Source organism: Chroicocephalus ridibundus, chromosome 5, assembly GCF_963924245.1.
Source record: "Chroicocephalus ridibundus chromosome 5, bChrRid1.1, whole genome shotgun sequence".
In the NCBI taxonomy this organism is placed as follows: domain Eukaryota; kingdom Metazoa; phylum Chordata; class Aves; order Charadriiformes; family Laridae; genus Chroicocephalus; species Chroicocephalus ridibundus.
In genome coordinates, this window is record NC_086288.1 from 73289549 (window position 1) to 73311934 (window position 22386).

The 22386-nt window shown below is 39.1% G+C and overlaps 1 protein-coding gene across 1 annotated transcript in view; it reads right to left on the bottom strand.

The window, feature by feature from the left end:
• The window catches only part of DLC1 (DLC1 Rho GTPase activating protein), a 275274-nt gene extending 256589 nt beyond the window's left edge, over positions 1-18685 (bottom strand). The window contains exon 1 of the mRNA XM_063337039.1: positions 18670-18685. The gene's annotated coding sequence lies outside the window, so the exon portion shown is untranslated. The remainder of the gene's footprint in view (positions 1-18669) is intronic.
• Between the last annotated feature and the right edge of the window lie 3701 nt (positions 18686-22386).

The following is a 22386-nucleotide window of genomic DNA, read 5'->3' on the forward strand; positions in this document are numbered from 1 at the left end:
TCTCTCTCTTGTGCTTGTCAAAACACATTCTAAACTAGAGTGATTCTGTGACTTCGATCATAAATTGGCAGTGAGGGTTATGAATTTTTATGGTAATCATTTGCCAGATCGGCACATATATGTAGCAAAGAGGATGTGACCGGGCGACATTGGAGACGAATGAAATTACAGAATTTTCAAAAGGTGTTTAGTAAAAAGAAAACTATGCAACGATGGAAGTTTAATACATATTATGCACTTTAACACACAGCTTGCATGTGTCATATGCAAAAATATACTTTCACAACATTTTCACAAAGCCTTTGATATTGTTCAAAATGAAAGGTTAGGAATGTAAGTTAGTAGAGAGTATAAGATACTGTTACGTTTAGGAGATAAACAAAATCTACAGAGTTCAGTGGTAGCACAATATTCAGGGTCATGTCTACCTTCATAGTTTTTTGTATTACTGGAGCTTTTAGAGAGGTAAGAACAATAAGCATGAAGCCTCCTATGCTATTAGCAGTGATTCAGACTTAATAAAATAATTTCAAAGGAAATTTTTTTCTATTATAAAGTTTAACTACATTGAAGATAAGCTACAGAAGCTTCATGCATTTTCTTTATTTAACTGAAATTGTCTGTGGACAATATGTTCCTGTGCCACTCAGGGATATAAAATAGTTATTAGCGAAATATGAAAGGGCATGTGTAGTCAAATTAACTCCAGATTTATGTGTCTTTACAAACTTACCTCCACGACCTATTTCTTTTATTAGACAAAAGCAATATATATAGCAAATGGGAACAATATATGGAACAAGTTTCTGCATCTCTGCCTCCTGAGTTAGAGTTTAGTATTTGATGAGTTTCCTGGCACAGAGAGTAAGTTTTGCTGACTAAGATCTGTGACAGCAGGAGTCTGAGAGAATGATCCTGAGCGAACACTTGGAGAGTGTCAATAGATACTGCTGCATTTTAAGGGGGCACGAGAGTTTGACAAGGAAATTATTTGATGAGAGTGTGAGAAGAAAGCAGCAGAAACAATATAAGTCATCACAAGAATGAAAACTGTAAATGATGCAAAAGCAAAACCCATTCAACTTTTGCTAGTAATGTTTGTTCTGAGGTGAAAACAAGACTTTCAGGAAAGACTGCTGGCTAAAAAAGGGTCTCACTAAATATAAGCTTGTCTTCTCTCTTGGATTCCCCTGTTAATCAGTGACACTTGACTGAAGAAATGGAAGCCAGAGACACAAATTGCAAAGCAACAGCCACATAACAAAGAAATACTTGGTTCCATCCTTTTTTCCTAACTGAAGCAGCCTCTGAGGCAACTCCAAATACAGATTATTAAGACTGGTACCAATTAGTACCAACTGGGTACCAGTAATGTAGGCTACTGGTAATCAATCCTGACATTTTTTTCAGATTTTTCATAACAATCCAATATGAATAATATTCACATTCAATATTTTTACAAATAATCACAGAACGGTGGTTTGTTTTGGGTTTCTTTTGTTTTGTTTTGGGTTTTTTTTGCATTAAGCTTATATGTTGAATAAGAAAATGTTTTGATGCAATGCCATCTTTAAAGCCGCCTGAAGACTAGGATGCCATTTCGTAATTTTGTGCATTGCAATTGAACATCTGAGTTGTGGTGCGTGACCGGTGATAAGAATTTAATGATGAAACGTACAGTTGCAGGGAAAAAAAAAACCAACCCAAAAACATACAAAACAAAAAAACACACACAGAACTGCCACCTACCCCCCCCATCTCTCCCCAAACACATCTATTCCAAGAAGAGCATAATGTTAAATATCCACCCTTTAACTATGCCAGTGTGGTTTTGTTGTTTAATATACTATAGTATGTGAAAGGTGAAATAGAGCTATAGCAAATATTTGTCTGTATGCTCACAAAAAGTTAAACATACCTAAATATAACTGCTTCGGTAAACCTTTCCAAAACCCATCATCAAAAAATACTGGATGGTGAGCTCACTCACAAATGAACTTTATATATATCCCCCCCTCTCCCCCTCCCCATTTAGACTACGGAAGTCTAAAAAGCTCATGTACAAGCGAAGTGTGGGCAGTGCCCACACTCACTATGAAGTAGCACATACATCTGTGACTAATATGCAGGTCATTCCATTTGTTGGACTCAAGACAATAAAAACGGTGGCTGAAGTTTAAAGAATTTTGTTGAGGATTTGTGGGTGGGCCAGTCAGTATGACTAAGATACAGGCACTTTCTAGCTGCTCCAAATAGACTTCAGTCTGACTGGTCAGAGTCCCTTGTGGCCAGTATGGAAAAAGGGGAAACCACAAAAAAAAAAAAAATATTGGATTTTAAGCATGTTCCTACATAGCTTTCTCTTGATAACTCTTCTTGTCAATGTCATACAGCCAAAAAAGTGGAAAGTGGAAGTATTTTAATGCATTGTTGTCCAAAAATTGCTAGTAAAGTAGGGGGCATTCAGAGAAAAGAAGGCAAAAATTGCAAAAGGAGACTGGAAACATTAAAAGATAATTAGAGATAAACATAGGCTGCCCAGGGAGGTTGTGGAGTCCCCTTCTCTGGAGATTTTCAAGACCCGCCTGGATGCAGTCCTGAGGGATGTGCTTTAGGCAATCCTACTCTAGCAGGGGAGTTGGACTAGATGATCTCTAGAGGTCCCTTCCAACTCTGAAGATTCCGTGATTCCGTGATATATCCTTGCTACCAGAGAAAAATCATGAGTAACATAGTGATCTAAAAATATTAGCTAAAAAACCATAACATAAGGGGATTATTCCAAAATGAATTTGGTATTGATAAGTCATCATTAATTTATTAAAGCGGCTGAGGAACTCAAAGACGGAGTCCTGGAATAGAAAGAGAGACACCTACAATATATAGTTAAAAAAAAAAAAAAATCAAAATATTAAAAATCCGTCCTGAACCTATGTAGCCCACCGGTGTGACAGATCACACTCAGCAGTGTTGTAATGGTGCAGTTGGCATTTGAAGCTCAGTTTTCTTGAGAAGAGCAGAAAGCTCAAACGGATTCTCCGCAAGTACCATGTAACACTGCAGCTGCTCTGCCACTACATCCTACAGACATATATGAAATCACACAGGAAAACCCATTGTAAACGCATTTTAATTATTTTAGATTTACACGAAGACAGAAATAGTCAGGCGTGTGCAACCCAGATGACTCTCGGTTCAGATACCACGCAGTTCTAATACCCCTTAACAGGTCTGTTCCGTGTCTGAAAGTAGAGGAAGCTCATAGCATATGAAATCCGTGGGTGGCAGTCTTTGTGGATTGATCTATGCACAAGTGTAGTCTCTGCTCTTTGGGAATCATGATTGGATGCCACCTGATTCTCTACCTGTTGGTCTACAGCTAAAGACTAGACTACGAGGGTTACCTGCTCCAAAAGCAAACGTCAGGCTTCAGATTACTCTGCAACTGGACTTTGTAACCTTAACTGCAGATAAATTTCCACCCAGTCTAACAGTCACATTCAGTAAGCTCCTGAAATGAAACAGAACCACCAGAATAGGTTTGAGAGAGCTGCTAAAAGGATGGGGTCATAACCAGGATATAATTTACTGCCAAATCAAAAGCAATGATTTGAACAAGGATGAGAATCTAGCCTTAAAAACGTTCACACAATCCACCCACATTAAGAAGATTTTGCTGCGAGACACGCTGCAGGTTGAGGTTTGGGCAGATATTACCAATTTAGGCAAAGGAAGAAAAGACGAAGACAGCTTCTGCTGACTCTGAAAAGGAAAAAATTGACTAAAGGCCAAGACTTCCCTGCTATGCAAGAGGCTGCACCATAAAGCCCAAAGTGACATGACTACCCACTTCCCTGGATGTGTCAGCTGGTAGCTATTTATCTTTTGATTTAATAGACTTTATTATAAGTAAGTGGTCTTCTGCTAAGTGAATGCCTCTCATTTATTTTTCCAGATTATACTCTGAAAACGACCACAGCAGATTCCATGTGGTAAAAATAGCAGCTAGATTGTAGGATTTATATAGAATCCTGTTCTCCCTGTGCACACCAAGAAGTTCTCTGCCTGAAACCAAGTAATAGCTTCACAAAGTGCTCTCATCTGTCCTTACCTGTTTTCCTGTCATTCCTTCTACAGCAACTCACTGCTGCTCTGCTGCTTTCTCAAACTGACCACCTTCACAGTAATAACTTACTACCGCGTTAGACATCGTCCCCATCCTTTTCTCTTAATCATCAAGATCATCACCGTTGGCGCTATTTTTTTGTTGCAGCTACTCAAACTTAAAAGGACAAGACTGTCTTTGAGCAGGGTGCAAATGAAATTTATGAAGTGAGGTTGGGGATTAACGTCTTATAATACATGAAAGGCATGGCATAGAATCTCTCTAAACACTATTTTCTCTGCATGTTTTACTTGCAACATTTCAGCTGTAAGATATTATATCCCCAAGTACAGAACTTGCAATTCATTGCTAACAAAACTCTGTTTGAGAAACCTGATTGCAACAGCAAGGGCTGATTACACTGAACTCCAAATAGCCCAAATAATGCAGTTCATTTATTACTCTCTGATTTCACTGTTGTAACTTCACACATTTCATGAGGGATATAAATTCAGATGCGTAGGTGCATAAAGTATAATGAAAATGTTATGGCATGAAGTTTTCTTTAAATTATTCCATAATAGGGTATGATGCCCTCCCTAAAACCTAGAAAACCTCAGTAGGACCTGGAAAACATCAGCAGATCGTGGAACTCTGATCAGTCTTCCATGTGTCTCAACAAATTCTCAAGTATCTTGTCATCATCCCTTGAAGTCTCTGTCTTCAAGTCATGTTGAACTAGTGGTATTCTTTTAACCTCAGTTTGCTTATCAGTGTTCAAAATCCAGTCCTTGTTTTCCCTTCCTCAAAATTCTTGCCAAGGAGCTATTAGGAGCTGCAGACAATCTGACCTGCACTAGATCGATAACCTACAAGAGGCAGTCAGAACTCAGCCGTCTAGGGGTTGTGTACATGATTTACTACATCAGAGATCAAAAAGCAACGTATTGCTTTTAGTCTCTTGTACCACTGGGAAATGGCTATGTGACATCCTAAGGATGAAGGGAAAACTAACTGAGAGTAATTCATGGCGATTATTTTCTTGCCTTACATAGGATCCACACCTAAGTAGTTCACCCTGTGTCATGGTTTATGTCTTTATTTGGAGCAGTACAGTGGCTTCATATAGCCAGATCTTAGAGAAAGGGGTAGCCACCCATCATATCGACTACTGCATCCTGCATATAAAGAAGCAGAGAACTCCCTGACCATTTGACATTAGGAAACCCAATAGCTTCTGTGAGCCCTTCTGCTCAACAGTATTACTCCATGGCATCCTAACTACTTGTATTCCCAAAAGGAAATAAAGAAGGGGTGGGGGGGCAGGGGAGGGAAGACAAAATCCCAAATAAACCCCCTGTACTGTGTCTCACTGGGGTGGAGTTATGTTTCTTCATAGCATCCCGTATGGTGCTGTGTGTTAGATTTGTAACTGAAACGGTGTTGATAACACACCAATGTTTTGGCTGCGCCGAGCAGTGCTTGCACAGCACTGGGGTTTTCTCTTTTCACCCTGGCTCTGTTCCCGCCCCCAGCAAGCAGGCTGGAGGTTTGCAAGAAGTTGGGCAGGGACGGCTGACTCAAACTGGCCACAGGGATATTCCATACCGTATGACATCATGCTCTGAAATGAAGACTCAGGGAAAGGAGGAGGAAGGGGGGACATTCATGGTTATGGCATTTGCCTTCCAAAGTAATACATGCTGAAGCCCTGCCTTACAGGAAGTGGCTAAACATCTGCCTGCTGATGACAAGTAGTGAATAAATTCCTTGGTTTTCTTTCGTGTTTTGTCCTGGAAGACTGTCTGCTCTCATCCTAAACAAGGAGGAATCGCAGTACTGTCTATGTTTCAGAACTTTTAACATCTTGGTTTTTTTCCTCTGCTAAAAGTAACACAGGTTACTAAAACTAGATTGAGGACTAATAAGTCATGTGATGGCAGTACCTTCTTAAAAGTAAGTCACATATCTACTGCCTCAGAAGATATCTGCCTTAAAACTCTTGACACCGCTTGCCATCAGGTTGAGTGACCCTCCATACACTGAGCTATGTGTCCTTCTGAATTACCTGGGGAGATTTCACATTGCTCTGCAATTCCGAGGTGAGGTCTGTGCAGACCTTCAGCAAAGAACATTTTGTTACCCTGAGTTTTTGCAGCTGCTGCTCATCACCTCAGCCATGGGGCACAGCAACTTCCTACCCATCTGTTTGTCTCATGAGCTCAGAAAAAAGGACTCTAAAACATTTTAGAAAAAAACCTCCCAAAGCCAGTAGCATTGGTCTCTTCTTCAGTGGTAGATTAATTGCCCACAATACTGACAAAACTGATGCGGCATTCCCTAGCAGGACTTTAGTTTTCAGAGCTGATGCCAGAGGGTAGTGAGCTGCCAAACACCTCTTCTCAAACAGTGTATTTACAGTCACCAAAGGCATATTCTTTCTTTATCCCACTGAAAACGGTGCGTAGGCTTTCACAGAAGAGATGACTAACAGTACGGTGAGACAGGAACCATGGGAGCTGGAGTGTGGCTGCAGAGGCTGCAGTCAGGTCTGGCTAACTTTTGTGATATATCCCAAAGCGCAGCAACACCTGAGCCCTAGTCCTGCAATAGGACAAAGACGCACAAGATTGCTCAGATCACAGAATCATAGAATCGTCTAGCTTGGAAGGGATCTTTAAGATCGAGTGCAACCATTAATCTAACACTGCCAAAACCACCACTAAAACATGTCCCTCAGCACCACATCTACCCATCTTTTAAACACCTCCAGGGATGGTGATTTCACCACTTCCCTGGGCAGCCTGTTCCAATGTTTGATAACCTTTTCTGTGAAGAAAATTTTCCTAATATCCATCTTAAACCTCCTCCAGAGCAACTTGAGGCCATTTCCTCCTGTTCTATCTCCTCTTACTTGAGAGACCAACCCCCACCTCGCTACAACTTCATTTCAGGTAGTTGTAGAGAGCGATGAGGTCCTACAGACGATGATCTCATCAGGTGATGATGACCACTTCATATAGAGGACATTTCATGAAGACACAACCGCAAGTGTATAGTAAAAAGTCATGACTGTGTGGACAATGTCTAACCTGCAGCCTCTAGCTCATTGCCGATTAGATCATCCCCCCCACTGTCATCTTGTATCTATCCATCTACGTTGCATGCATACATCCATCTCTATTGGATGCCTTGTAGCATAGCAGATGTAGATGGTAGGAATACCTTTCAGCACACCAGGAACAGAAAGTAGGAATCCTCAGATCTGAGGGCAGGGAAAAGTAGGCTCTCAACCAGGTAAGTAATTCTTATCAGCTTTGGAAAATAAATTTAAAATTTAAAATACTTTTGATACAATCTGTTCAATGCTTTTGAGGGATCTTAGAAGGAGAGAAATTAAAACAGAAGATGCAAAATGTCTTTAAAAAAGAAATTCCTTGAATTTTCAGCTTGGCCTCTAAGTTATGTACAAATAGAAAAGCACTAAAAGGGTAAGAAATGCATTCCTTACTTCAGCATATAACATGTGTTAATGCTTAAGTGACTTGGGTCAGCCACAGCCTCTCTCCCAGGACGGGTGCAGGTACATTCAGAACTACAGCATGTCAGATATTCCACAGAATAATGCAGCCCACGCACAAAAAGCACAGCAAAAATATGCATGGAACATTGTTTAAAAAGCTTTGCTTTCTCCTGCGTTATTTCCTCTGGCTTATTACACCAATCACCTGGAGCATAAATCTGTCATCTTCACCATCTGTTCTTTCTTCTAAAGCAGCTCCCCATTGCCCTTGACTGTTGCTCTTGTATACAATTCTTTATCAAACCTAATTGGAAACAGCATTGAAACCAACACTTACCATCTTCCCAGGCATGCTGCTTAACCCTTCTGCATCCAGAACGGCATTGAACATTGCACGTGAGGGTGCAATCCCTTGAAAGGCAAAGGATTTCCTCTCCAGTGCTGAACCAGACAAGCCCTCCTCACCATTTGGCCTACAGGGTTATTTAGATGTCCCATGGAGAAAACAAATTCAGAATTTCACAATTTCGAGGCTGCCAGTTATGAAGAGAGACAGAAACATCCTACTGTATGAGGTCTTACGGAGCTGACAAGAGAAAGCAGAATTTGGTCCCTTATACCCCTTGTATGTATCACAGTCACCTAGTGAGATAGGTTTGGGAGTTATGGGTAGAATTATAGGTATACCTTAGGAATAAAATAGGTTCAGCCAGGAGGACTCACCTAGAAAGTCCAGCCCAGGCACAGAGTCGCTCCTCCCATTTTAATTCTAGCATCAGTTATGGCAGCGTTGCAGGGAAAACAGAGTGTGTTGTTGCTGTTTTTTAGTTTAAAAAAAATAAAAACATAATAAAACGATATATTTAAAAAAAAAATATTAGTTTAATGCTTGGAAATTGAATCATTCACAGGGTGCACTGCAGGACACAGGGGAAGCACAAAGCTGTTCATTTCCAGCCACCACCAGTTTGCTTTCATTTGTGCTCCATGATTATATACCTAAATCTTTGAAAGCTTTAGATTTTGAACAGCTGAAGCATTAAATGTTGTATTTAGAGAAGCTTCACGTGCCTTTAAAGGAGATGTTTCATGGTAGAAGTAGAATAAGGTGGGTTTCCACACAAAACACACTTGCATCTTTGTACATGAAATAACACAAACCTTTAATGCCTTGATTGGTTTAAAGGTGTGACTGCATATCATCATTATGTCTTTACTTCATTTGGAAGGTATTTGACTATCAAATACACAGAAATTCAACCTTTCTCATTTTATAATTTCAAAATGAGATGTTTTGAGGCTACATTTTATATCATTATCTGTAATAGTAAATAACTTATTTACTAAAGAAAGCAGATAAATCAGTCAATAAAATTCAAATTCACTTTCATATGATTATGAAGTGCCTTAAAAGTGACTCATAGACACCAACTGGCTTTGCAAAGTCAACATCAGATGTATTTCTAAACCACAAGTGTGGATAAGTCTATGACAATATCCTCCAGCAATTTATAATTTCCCTCAACTCATGCATTACATCAGCTCTAAGATATTCCTATATGAGTTTAAAGTTTAACTAATGGCCAGAAAACTATATTCACTTTCTCCAAATCACCACATATTTTCTCTCGAATCCCAAATGCCAGATATTCTGAATGGTAAAAGTATTTTTCAGTCAAAACGAATATATTAAAATTAGAGCTACTGCAGGTCCAGCTTCCCACAGTGCCTTCAGCTCAGACCCCTTCTTTATGTAGATTTGAACACCAAGAGTGTACAGATTGAGGTTAAATCTTCAGTAGCGTCCCTGATCAACAGAATGAACAGTCATGTAACTTGTGGGAGAAAAAAAAAAATAATTAAGTATTGTGGGGTACTAATAGCTATAAATGTTCTATATATTTAACATTATTCTGCCTGAAATGAGAGAGAGAAGGGAGCATAATGCACATATCCGATTCCTTACTTTAGTGCTCTAATCATTAGGCTATTCTTTAATAAGAGTGACATTATACAATCACCAGTTACACATTAAACACAGCTTTGAATTAATTCCTTTCTCAAATGTTTAAATACCCCTTTCTCTAGATAGTTAACATAAGTCAACAGAACCCCAACCCAGATACCTGCAAGTTGCATCTTTTTGCGTGTCTACCTGTCTGCAAGTATTCATATGTGTAGCCATACCACTCATCTAAATATGACTAAATATTTACTCAAATTATTCTTGATAATAATAATATAATAACTCCTTTCACACACTCACACAGCTAGCTTGCTCCTAACTTGATATATAATGAATATTTGATGTAACATGTCCAGTGGTAATCCTGGTCACTTTTAGTTGAATACTCAAATAAATAGATCACTTTTCAATCACATACATGCAGGCAGCAATTTACTGCTCTTTAACTTAACCGACTGTGCCCAGGCTTCTACCCTGTTTTCAGAAGGTGACTGTCTCCTTCCCACAGCAGTTGTATGAGTTGTATGAAGTTCATAGGGGTGGAAGTCCTGCGCTTGTTTCTTTGTGTTTTCATGGTGACTATATTGAGTTCTGAGTTTAAACAAGCTCCAAAACGCGTTGAACGCAGTTTTCATGGGATCTCTCCAAAATTAGAGACTGCCCTGATCCAGTGCCCTTGTAAAAGCTTGAATTCCCCCAAAGGATTCTGCATACCTCCATTTCTTTACCCAGTGGAAATGCCCTTCGTAAAAATAAAAGTTCTAAAAAATTATTTTTGCTATAAAAAGAATTCCAGGTGTATTATCAAAATTATTAATACTATTTAGCAAATAATAGCACAGACTAACTAATAGATCTGCATTAATGATTTGCATTCATGACTTAGAGGATTGGATTGTATTCTGCACAACAAACTATAGAAGCATCTATAAGAGCCCCTTCTGCACAAGAAACTATAGAAGTATCTATAAGAGCCCCTTTAACTGTTAGTTTCTTGATTCTGCTTCTGGCAGCAAAGATTCTCTTTGATATACTTTGAGGGTTTTTTGTCCAATTTTCCAAATTTAAGTCTATAGAAACTTAGTTCTATTATTAACACTGGAAGAAACATCTGGCTATACAGACAGGTAAAAAAAAGCAAGCAAGCAGCATGACACTAGTATCTGTAAAATTACCTTATTTTTAATAGCGTTTTTCATGTTTCTTCTTCAGTGTGCGAGCTGTTTAAGTTAAAGACACAACATCTTTCCTTGTTTCCTAGTTAAAACTTGCTATAACACTTTTTAAACTTGATAAATAATGCATAGCAAAGCAAGCTTATGGCGGGTGAATATTAATGGCAGGAATTAGAGCACAGAAACTAATCTACAGTCAGAGAACACTAAGGCACAGAGTACCAAGTGACATAAGTAGGCTAATTGGATGCTTCTTACAGGAACTGCTTTTCTGCAAACATTAGATTCACCTGACAGAGATTTACTTGATGACTCCTGGCATGAGAAAGAAAGAAAATGTTTCTGTTTTGAGTCAAAGTAACAGATCTGCATCTTGACATCAAGGGGGATAAAAAGAAAAAAAAAAAAAAAAAAAGAAAAAGAAAAGGTGGACCCAGTACCTTAGTGGTATTTTCTGTCCTCATTTATTTCAAGAATCAAACCCATTCTTCTTTCTCTCCTCACAATCCTTTTCCCATCCTTGACAAAGACAACTCAGATTGTCAGAATAAGACAGCATTTAGGAAAATAACTATAGAAGTTTCTCCCAGCTATTTTGCTTTGCAGTATCTTGATCAATGTCTGCACGTGTGCTTGCAGCCCAGAAGGTCAATCGCATCCTGGGCTGCATCAAAAGAAGCGTGGCCATCAGATCCAGAGAGGTGATTCTCCCCCTCTACTCTGCTCTCCTGAGACCCCACCTGGAGTACTGTGTCCAGCTCTGGAACCCTCAGCACAAGAAGGACATGGACCTGTTGGAGTGGGTCCAGAGGAGGCCACAAAGATGATCAAAGGGCGTGAGCACCTCTGCTGTGAGGACAGGCTGAGGGAGTTGGGGTTGTTCAGTCTGGAGAAGAGAAGGCTCCGGGGAGACCTTACAGACCCTTCCAGTACCTAAAGTGGGCCTACAGGAAAGCTGGGGAGGGGCTGTTTGCAAGGGCATGTAGCGATAGGACGAGAGGCAATGGTTTTAAACTAGAGCAGGGCAGGTTCAGATTAGACATTAGGAAGAAGTTCTTTACACTGAGGGTGGTGAGATGCTGGCCCAGGTTGCCCAGAGAGGTGGTGGAGGCCCCATCCCTGGAGACATTCAAGGCCAGGCTGGATGAGGCTCTGAGCAACCTGATCTAGTTGAAAATGTCCCTGCTTACTGCAGAGGGGTTGGACTAGATGGCCTTTAAAGGTCCCTTCCAACCCAACACATTCTAGGATTCTATTCTATGTCCAAAGGATCACCCACTCAGCCTGATCAAAGTCCAGAACCAAAGTGAGTCAGCAGAAAAACTTTGAAGGAAGACTTAAATAACGAAAGGTCAACATACGGAAGTGCCAGGAGTAAGCCCATACTGCACTACAGCTCTGTCAAACTTTAAATCCATTAATTGTATGTTTGATAGAACTCATAAATAACATGACTAGCAACTGCATGAAATCCAGCAAGTTATAGCATTATATTTAATAGCTCCAAACCACCAACTCTTAATCTTAGACATAACTATACCCTCTATAGCATTCAAGGGTGTTCTGTTGTCAACAGCTATTATAGAGGGAACGGAGAGTGTGTAAGTCATGTTTATGTTACTGGTGCTTGTGGAGGCTTTCCTTTTAAAAGCCCAAATTAAAATAGGAAAGCGAGGTTGAGGCAAAGAGCCACCCCAGACTAGATTTATGAACAAAGCAGCTGTGCTGGCAAGCGCGTTCATTTACTGAAAAATCGCTGGATAATGGAGCTTGAGATTCAGTTACTTACACGTAAGGTTCTACTGCTCTTTTAGATGCCAAAAGGTCTCTGAAACTCTCTAGAGGATTACTTTTGTCCCTTCTGGAGCAACAGTCCTTCTGTTCAGGCAGGATACCCTTGGTACCTCCCAGCATATGCCTGAGATCAAACTGTTTCCCTGGTATAAAGTCAAGGTGCAAACCCAGAGTAGCAGAGAGACGGCTGAAAAATATTACCCTAGTTTATACCAGTTTCTAGCAAGATACAGATAATTACACCTGCGTGACTTTTGCTGATTTCAGTAGAGCTCTCAAGTAAGTGAATATAAGGCTAAACAAAGTTGGGTAACTTCCAGTAGCATTAAGGGAGTCTAAATAGAATTAACACTGTAGATAAATTATCCAGAGTGGTTCTGTAAAAGCGGTTGCTAAAACTGTTAGAAGACTTTTGACAGGACTTTACTACAGGGAAGCTATATGTAAAGTAAATGAAACCGGGGGTAAAACTATGAGTACATTAAATAAATGCATTATTACAGAGATAATGAATAGCTACCTCGTTGCTCCCACATGCGTCAATACAGATTGTGATACGTTGTCTTATCATCTTTTCAAAAGCACATCTTACTTAGGTGGTACAGAACCGTATTGCATTTCAAAGATATCTTTGCATTTCAAAAGACTAAAGAATGATTCTCACCTTGTACAAAGACCTGTATCAGAATTGTCATACGCATGACAAAAGTTGATTCCAGAGTTTTCCTTGGAAATATATGTACCAATATCTGAATTCATAGCTTCACACTCTGCTATGCTAATGTTTGCATGGTGAAATCTAGAAGTCTAAATATATCTGTATCTTTATGTATGGTTCAAATAGTACACAATTTGTTCTACATCTGACAAAACACACTGATTTATGCATCTGTATAATACACAACCATACATAAAGTTTGGGATGCAAAGACCTCGTTAGCTTACAGTTTATTAAGAAACAAGTTTTAAATCTTGTGAACTTGCACATTTGTTTGATTTTTGGTGAATATACATCCATATATAATCGAAAACTAAGTCTTTCCATCTCCATCCAAGAACAGATTTTCTTTGTTGGTAATTGTTAGACCTCAAGTAGCACGTACAGTCCTTTGATACATACGCACATATTTGTACTATATCAATGGTTTTATCACACAGGAAGATTTACTTAAAAGGTAAATACTTCATTATTATGACTTCAAGTTAATCAATATGAAATTACCTTATGCCAGAACAAAGATAGTAGAGTGGACGGGGGTGCCTGCTACATAGACGGTAGGTATGAAGGAGGAAATTTGATTTCTTTCTGCTGCTTCCCTGTTATGGCTCTACATGCAGTATTCAACTGCCGGAACATCTCACTTCTATTTTATTACAAATTTCTATTTTCAAAAGAAGAGGATTCTCCAAAATATGCTTTAGCTATATGCTACACTACTATTCCATACTCTTCTACATATTTACTAGCCTTTTGGCATTATGGGATGGTTTTCTATGCGAGAACAGGCATTGCACTTCAAAGTTTTCTTGTTTCAAACACTTAAGAGACAACCAGGCATGGGAAAAAAATACCACACACTGAAACAACAAGTAACAGAATAAATACAGCTTATGCACTTCTACTTGCCATTAGCTACTGGATGGCTGGAGATTTCCAGACCAATCACTGCATTAACAAGTAACTTTGGCTCTAACATTTGCAACTGCGTTATTTTCTCCCTAAAGATGAATCAAGTGATGGGCAGAAATAAGATGGAACACAGCAAGGTGGAGCAAGGAGATGCTCCAAAAAGGTTTATTTCTACTATGCATCTTAATTTCTGTATGATTCACTCCTGGGAAAGGATCATCCAGTGATTTTGGAAATATAAACTGAACTCAGAATATTCAGCATAACAGAGGGATTTTTTTCCTGGTGGTCTGCAGTAAGCATCTATAAGGCCAAGTGTCAGCATGAGAATCCCCCCAGTCATTCGAAGGTACCTTTATCAAAGCCAGCAACTGAAGAGCCTTATTAGCCATACTGAGCCATACTAGCCAGTTTGGTATGAGCAGGCATAGGTGGGTTATTAAGAAGATACTATCAGTGTACTCTATGAAGAGTGCTTGCCCTCGAGGCTCTGCACACAAGTTACATTAAATTATCAATAAAATCTGTATTCCTATAAACATTTTTTCCACTTTTCACCAGACCTCGGTAGAGACAGAAGTGGAGAAAAAAAAATATCACTCCGTCATGCTCCAAGCCTTGCCTGCGGGGCAGTTTTACCACAGTCAGCATGGGCTGATTTGAGAAACCCAGCACACAGGACTTTTAAGAGCTCAAAGCTGCTTCTCTGATGAAAGAGTGGATGAGATGCTTAGGAAGACAATATTACCAACACCGTGTCAACATTTCTGCTATTAATTCTCCCCTTGCTTTCTGAAACATAGCTGAAAGAGGTTTTTACTGGACTCCGGATTAAAAAATAAAAAGGCAGAAAAAAACAACAACCAAACCAACCCTATCCATTCTCCCCTTCAAATTTGCATTCTGCAGTGCACATTTTTTTTATTATTATTATTTAGCATTAAGAGTGCTATAGAATGGATTGCTGAAGGTGATTTCATCATGGAGACATATATTGACAAATATACTCTTTTACCCCACCGTAAAACCTGTGGATTAGTGGCAGGATAGCATTTCACACTGGAGTAAACGAAAGTGGTAACAGAGGTTCTTTCCTTGCCAGGCATGGGAAGGGTGGAATGATTTCTCCCTCCCCCTACACGATATGTTTGCGTTTGGCATGCCTCCATGAATTTTTAAGGTATGGAACTTATCTTTTCACTATATAGTGAGATTGCACTTTGGCCAGAGTGAGAGATAGGGAAAGACGTAGAATTAAGCTTGTAGGAGATCCTTTTCTATGTAGCTTACCAATATAAAAAATGAAATATTAGTATGTGGGATAACTATTTGTGGATATATGTTTTAGACAGAAGAAGGCTCTTCCTTTGGTTTCCCCTCCCCCCCTTTCTTCCTCTTTTTGTTTCTCACTCTGGAAAGCCACTTTTAGTCCAAAGTGTGCAAAAGACCTTTGTGTTTTCTGCTTTGTTTCAAAGGCGGGGGGGGCGGGGAAGAGAATAAATCAAACAGAATCGTGGAATTTTTTAACACTTTTTTGGGTATGGATGACATTCAAGTGCAAAAAGCAAAGGACAAGTTATTGTTCGGTGTCAAGTTTCCAAGGAATCAGACTTTATTTCACTGCACGGTTCTGGGATACCATTCCCAAAGCTTTTTTCCAAGCTACAGGAATGGGAATGGAGGGAACCTGCTCAATTGACAGATGCGTTAACCACTGGAGTGCAGTGAAATGAGCTATAGGATCCATGGGGAAAAAACAGAGGTCCAAAGGCTATTGGAAAAATAAAATTATTTCGTCAACAGACAAAGCATGATTGGGGAATAAAGCCTGCGAAGGCTAGCAAGCAGTCCTGTCAGTGTCGAGTATGTCCAAACTCTATATAAATCAAGAAACAAAAGAACTACGTGCTTGCATGTACTCAGGTACAGCTTTGTTAGTGTGAGGTAGCGGCGGAGAGCACTGGTCGTGTTGCTGCATTGCACGGTACCTCCTGGAAACCGAGCAGCTGAAACGTAATAAGCCCCTGCTCAAGAGCCCGGGAGGCAAAAGCTGGATCTGGCAATAGTAGAATCAAGTTGTTTATCTAAAATTCACATACCCCCAAAAACACGCTCAAAATTTGTGCGCCACTAGTGATGTTCTGAAATTAACTTGGGTGCTGAGAGAGAAACAGTTTCTAGTTCCTTATCAGCAATTTATTCCGTTTAAAGTTTCACCTGGTAAAGCAAATTGTTTATTTTATCAAATAGCAATAGTATACCAAACTTTCAGTAGATGCAGTGATATAGATGAGCTATTGTTTTCTGGATTTAGCATAAGGGAGCCCCAAAAACCACAGGCAGCAAAGCCAATCTGCCTGTCACGCTATTTGGCACATATTCGTATGCCGCTGCACACGCTGAACCACAGCGTGTTTAGGTCAATCCAGAAAAAGTCCTCGGTTTGAAGGGTGAAAGTAGGGCTGCCAAGCTGTCCAGTGGCAGTAATTTTTGCAGTACCTGCTTGCCACCGAGACACCCTCCTCCCTCCCCAACTTTGAAGAGTCATTTAGATATCTCTGTACTAAAATTGTATGCCAGGTTTTGGGTATAGCTCCACCCCTATTCCTGATCACGACACCATCTACTTCATCAGTTCATCAGCCAGCCCTGAGGCATGGGCTGATGCTGTTATCTCATGCCAAACTCCTGTACAGCTTGTCGTAAGATGGACAGGTGGATGGAGCACTGGCAGCAGACGGTTCCTTGCTATCTCTCACTGTTTTAATTTTGCATTTCACTGGTGTTCTGATTGTAACGCCATCTGTACATGACTTATTGACTACATTTACGCTTCTGCAGCCGAACAGCATTTTTTCTTAATCTTTGTTCAGCTCCTTTCCCCAGTCTTAGAAGATGTTAAAACAAGACTTTCAGGATGGCTGCTGTTGGAGGAGCAATGAGAAGACATGGAATCATAAAATAGTTTGAGTTGGAAGGGACCTCCAAAGATCGCCTAGACCAACCCCCATGCAATGAGCAGGGACATCTTCAGCCAGATTGGGTTGCTCAGAGCCAGAACTGACTGACAGATATGGGATTCCACCGAACACGAGGGGGTGTGCAGGGTTAGCAGTCAAAAATGAAGGTAATTCTGATCCCTGTATCCCCCAGAGATGGAGCAGCTGGGGGAAGTGAAGGAAAAACAGCTGTCTCTCCTAATTTTTTTGAGACATGGATGATCACTTGAACATTAATAATTGTTATGACATTTCTGATGTCTGAATCCTAATAAGACGACTTACTAGGATTCAGACTACAACTCTAGTAAGAGTCTAGATCTTATTACATAGTCTTCTCAACCTAACTGTCACTGAAGTAATTTATGCTGTATGTAGCTGGTTATACAAATAAATAAAAATCTACTTCTCCAACAAAATTAAACTGTATTATATTTCCTCATACAGTAATGTGGAGAGCAAACAGTGTCTGAAACATGGAATAAATTTCATAAATTGAGATATTTCCCAGCACTCACTTATGCTTTTAGAATCTGAGAGTAGGGAAACATTTTAAGTGCAGGTTAAAATGATTTTGTCGCTTATAGTTACAAGTAGGTACTCTATACATCATATTGACAACTTAAATCTCCAAAGTATAAATGTCAAAGACCCTTGCCCTGCCTAAAAGCAACTTGCTGGATAAAACCAGGGAATTTCAATTAAGGATGAATGTGCAATTACTTTAAGGAAGAATAAAACCAAGCTCTCCATTAGGAATATATGAGCAGCTGTTTAAAAAAAAAAAAAAAATACTGTCCATTCAATTAACTCCTAACCTTGAAGGCCACAGATCATTTCATTTGTCACCACATCGATTAGTCAGCTCTACATTGAGAGTGCTTCTATGCCATTAGGTTATTAGATCCACCTAATTTGTTTTCCTAGAATTACATGAATACATTTGACACATTAGCTAATTAAGAAAGTTAGAGGATTTGTATCAAGCCCTTTCTATAAGTATAACAAATTACTATTATCAAAACACTGATTCAGAGATAAAATATGTATCTGTTTTTCAAGGTATAACATACAATGGACAATATTTTGAAACTAATATTGTCATTTCCTTGCTGCTATGAAATTGTAAGATACAAGGAAACAATGTTAAGCAACAAACGAATCCTAAATATCATCTCTCAAAATCATAACTAATTTAATCTATTAAGTACAAAAGCCCCCTCTTCACTATTTTTAAATGTTTTTGAACTATATTTCCTCTAAAGCAATCCTCACATCTACTGTTTGTTAGAATGGGAATACTCCAGCACTAACAAGATATTTACAGAGCCAAGTTTAGAGTATTTTAAAGATCACTATTTTTTTTTCCATGTAAATTAAACTGATGCTGCAATATCTAAAGGAATTTTATTCACAGAAAAATTAGAAATGCTTCCTTATTTTGTCATGAGGTGCATAAAAGAGAGCATTCTCCTACCTTAGTCAGAGATGCTTGCTTCTGCCTGACTGGAACAATTTTACTTGCATCCTAGTAAACTCTTGAGCAGTAATCCTGTTATGTCTCTACAGCAGTTTCGTGGGGGTGGGACTTCCCTGGAATAATGAATTCACCAGGGAATCTTTCCTTTCAAAGAATGCTGCTGCAGACAAGGAAACCACTCTACATTTACTGTCACAAGCTTTTGGATGATTAGGTTTAGACGCAGGGAGTAAGTACACGTACATACATACGGTCACGCGGATTAAAATATTTCCTATATGCTAAAGCTTTGACAAATAGGCTGAAAACTGCAGTCTGCTTTACAGGGAAAGAGTATGTATGCATGTGTACAGGTATACACTTTATGTATATCAAAAAGGAGAGTCACAAAAGGTAAATATGAGAAAATTGCTTATTTAGTCTATATGGGTGTGGCAAAACAGCGTGGCTGAATCTATTTGCGATTCTAACCATTTAATCTGAGAAGCAGAAACTCAAAGTCAAGCATGCCAATCCTTGCCTAAAAAAATTTATTTAAGTGTTTCTTAATCCTAAATGGTAAGCTGCGTAAAAAGCAGATGCACATCCGCCCCACTGGCAATCACTCATTTCCCCCTGTATATTGGCAGCACAGATCTAATGAAGAATCTCTGTAATATGTTAACCCAATAATGTCAAAAATAGCTTCCTACAAGCTCTCGGACAAAGAGCGGTGATGTTTATAGTGATTATTATCAAGATTTATGAGCAAAAAAAAAAAACCCAAAACCCTTAGAGAATGTGTGTGGTCACCTGAAATAATAGACAACAAACATGAGAGCAAATTGATATGTCGGCTGAAAAAGAGACAGATCTGGCAGGGTTATGGCAGTGAATATGACAAAGGGTGAAGAAGTGTCCTGGTATTCAACCAACCACTTTAGGGGAGCTGTAAGAAGGATGTTCATACAACTCCATTACTGGACTAAGCGAGTACATCATCCTTTATTAAATCATCCAGCACTTCCCTCACCTCATTTACAGATAAAAAGCAAAACAAAGCAAGATTTATGTCTGGATCTAAAACCAATGCAAACCCAACAAGTTAAAAATAAGACTTTAATACATTTTAGATACCCAAATGAAAAGCACCTCTCCTAAGCCTTAGCTAATGTCTAGACTCAGAAAACCTCTGAAGCAATCAACAAAACAAAAATGAAGTTCCCTACATACCTCTAGATTTGCTTCCATACGTATTCATGGGTGTTCAATCGATGGCAAGGTTGATAATTTTGCCAGCTAGCATTTTCAAAATGCAAGAGTGGACCAGAAAATACAGGTTTCTTTTCCAAAATCCTTCAAGTGACTCCATTTGTCTTGGCACTTACAGCTTTCTTGTTAGCTACCTCGCAACAGGTACAGTCATACCTTTCTTCTCTATAAATTCCAGCTTTCATCCAGGGTGTGGAAGACAAATTCGACTCCCTTCCCTTGAAATGCCACCTTTATTTCCCAACTCCGTGCAAGTGCCCTAACCAGCAAGTCACGAAGGGGCCTGCGTGCTTACCACACCTTCTTTTGAAACTGTCCCAGCAGGGATACAACACCCAAGAATCTGAGCTACTTAAAAGACAAACCAAAAGAATAAACATCATCCTAGAAAGTTCAAACATGAGCACAACCTGAATAGCAGGTAATGACCTTATCTAGAGTAGAATTTTGAAGATTTTATTTCAAGAGAAATGAAAAGAATTTACAGTTGCTTAACTGAAAGGGCAGAAGGTGAAGGAAGACCATTGAGGGAAGAGTATGATAATATTTAACTATGTCAAAAGCAAGAACAGAGATGTTCCCCATCTTTATAGCAGATAGTGTAAGAACCAATGAGTTTAAATAGAAGGAAGAAAGATTTTCGTATGCCTAACATGGATCTACCAGTAAAGATGGAGACTCTACAGTCTTCCATCTTGCCTGGCAGGCTTTAAGCAGAGGTTAAAAATAAAAAAAAACAGTGTCATAATCAACCCAGGGAGAGCTGATTTTGTATTGCCTTGGTGAGGTGATCTGTAAACGTCTACACAAGGTTTTCAGTGCAAGTTCTACTTATTGAACACATAGAAGGATGTAGCTGTCAGAAATATTTTTATCCAAAGCACAAGCACACGATTTTTTTTAACTTGTAAAAAAGTTCAAAAGAATTATTTTGATAGGAATTATTTGTGTCAATAGAAGTATTAATGTCATCTTGCTAATCAGAAGCTCGAAAGCAATATAACACTAATTTATCATTTCAATATCCTTTCAATTTTAAATAGGCGCTTGCTTCATTCTTTCAAAAGCCTTTACCTTCACTTTAGAATGAATAAAAGAATACAGGCTATTTATCTAAATTAACCTTGTTGCTTTCTCAATTTGATACAGAAATTTGGAGCATTTAAGACTGCTTTTCATAGCTGTAAGAACAAAACCTATGTGTCAGGTGTACTAGACTTTTCCAAGTACATTGGTTCTTATCTTTGTAAGAAGTAATTGCACCCTGGTACAATCTTAGAACTTAATTACTCTGACCGAACAGACTAATTTTACTTAAGACTTTCTTTTATTGATCTACTATACAGATGAAATGCTATTTCACCTCCTGGCTTACACATTGCTTGTATTAAATTACTGTCTAACTTGTTTTCATCTACTTTAAAGATTACTTTGTTGAAAAGTGATGCCAGACAGCAAAGGTATTGCCTTTTGAGTAAATAAATTACATGCAGCCCCCTTTGCTACTGTTCGATACCCAAACCTGCAGTTGTGCTGTTGCTATTTGATAGCTGTTACTAGTCAGTAATGGATACAGGTCCTCTATACAGCTGTTCTTTAATCACATTAAACGGTAGCGCTTTGTAAGTGGAAAGTGTCCTTTGATAAAGGAAATTAAATTTCATAAAATGCCATCTTTCTGCAAACACTGATTTGATTTACTGGCATTGTGTTGGAGAACCACAACCAGGGTTTAGCAATACCTGCACATCATCAAACCCATGAATGCTTCTGTGAAAGATGCAAAGTGCTTTAGTTATTGGAGAGTGCATTTCATCTACAGGCTGTAAATAGACACTCCAGCTGTCAGAAACAAATCTGAGCAGAATCATAGTTCAGTGGCGTTTAACACAAATAGGATACAAATCTTTTAGCATCACTGTTTTCTATTCTTCCCCCCTTCCAGTCAGAATGGCTCAATATGCATCTCTGGAAAACATACAAGATCTGATAATTTTCCTTACTTCTCCGTGCTAAAGTACAGATCATGTGGACAATTTGCATCCTTCATGGAGCTTCCACGGATTCTGTATTTCGATAAAATATTGATGATGTCTATCACTTTTACTCTGGTGATACATAGGCTTCTGCATGGAGTCAGTTCTTCTGATCAGTAGGAAAAGAGCAGAGCTCTCACTGCCTCTCCAGGGTAAAAACTACCAACACCAGTATTCATCAGGAACCTACTTCAGATTTTCTTCTAACAAGGGCTGTCAAAAGAGAACCGAGGACAGTCCTCAGCAGAGCCGCTTTGGTGTGTCTAACTAAAGAGACTGCAGAACCGTACTCAAAGATATTTTTGAAAAAGCCCATTAAAAAAAAATGCCATACTGTACCATAACATGAATACCTTGGAAAAGTATTTTCATTGCAGATGTTTGGCTGTACAGGATGCCTTAGCCCAACTAATAAAGTCTGCAGAGC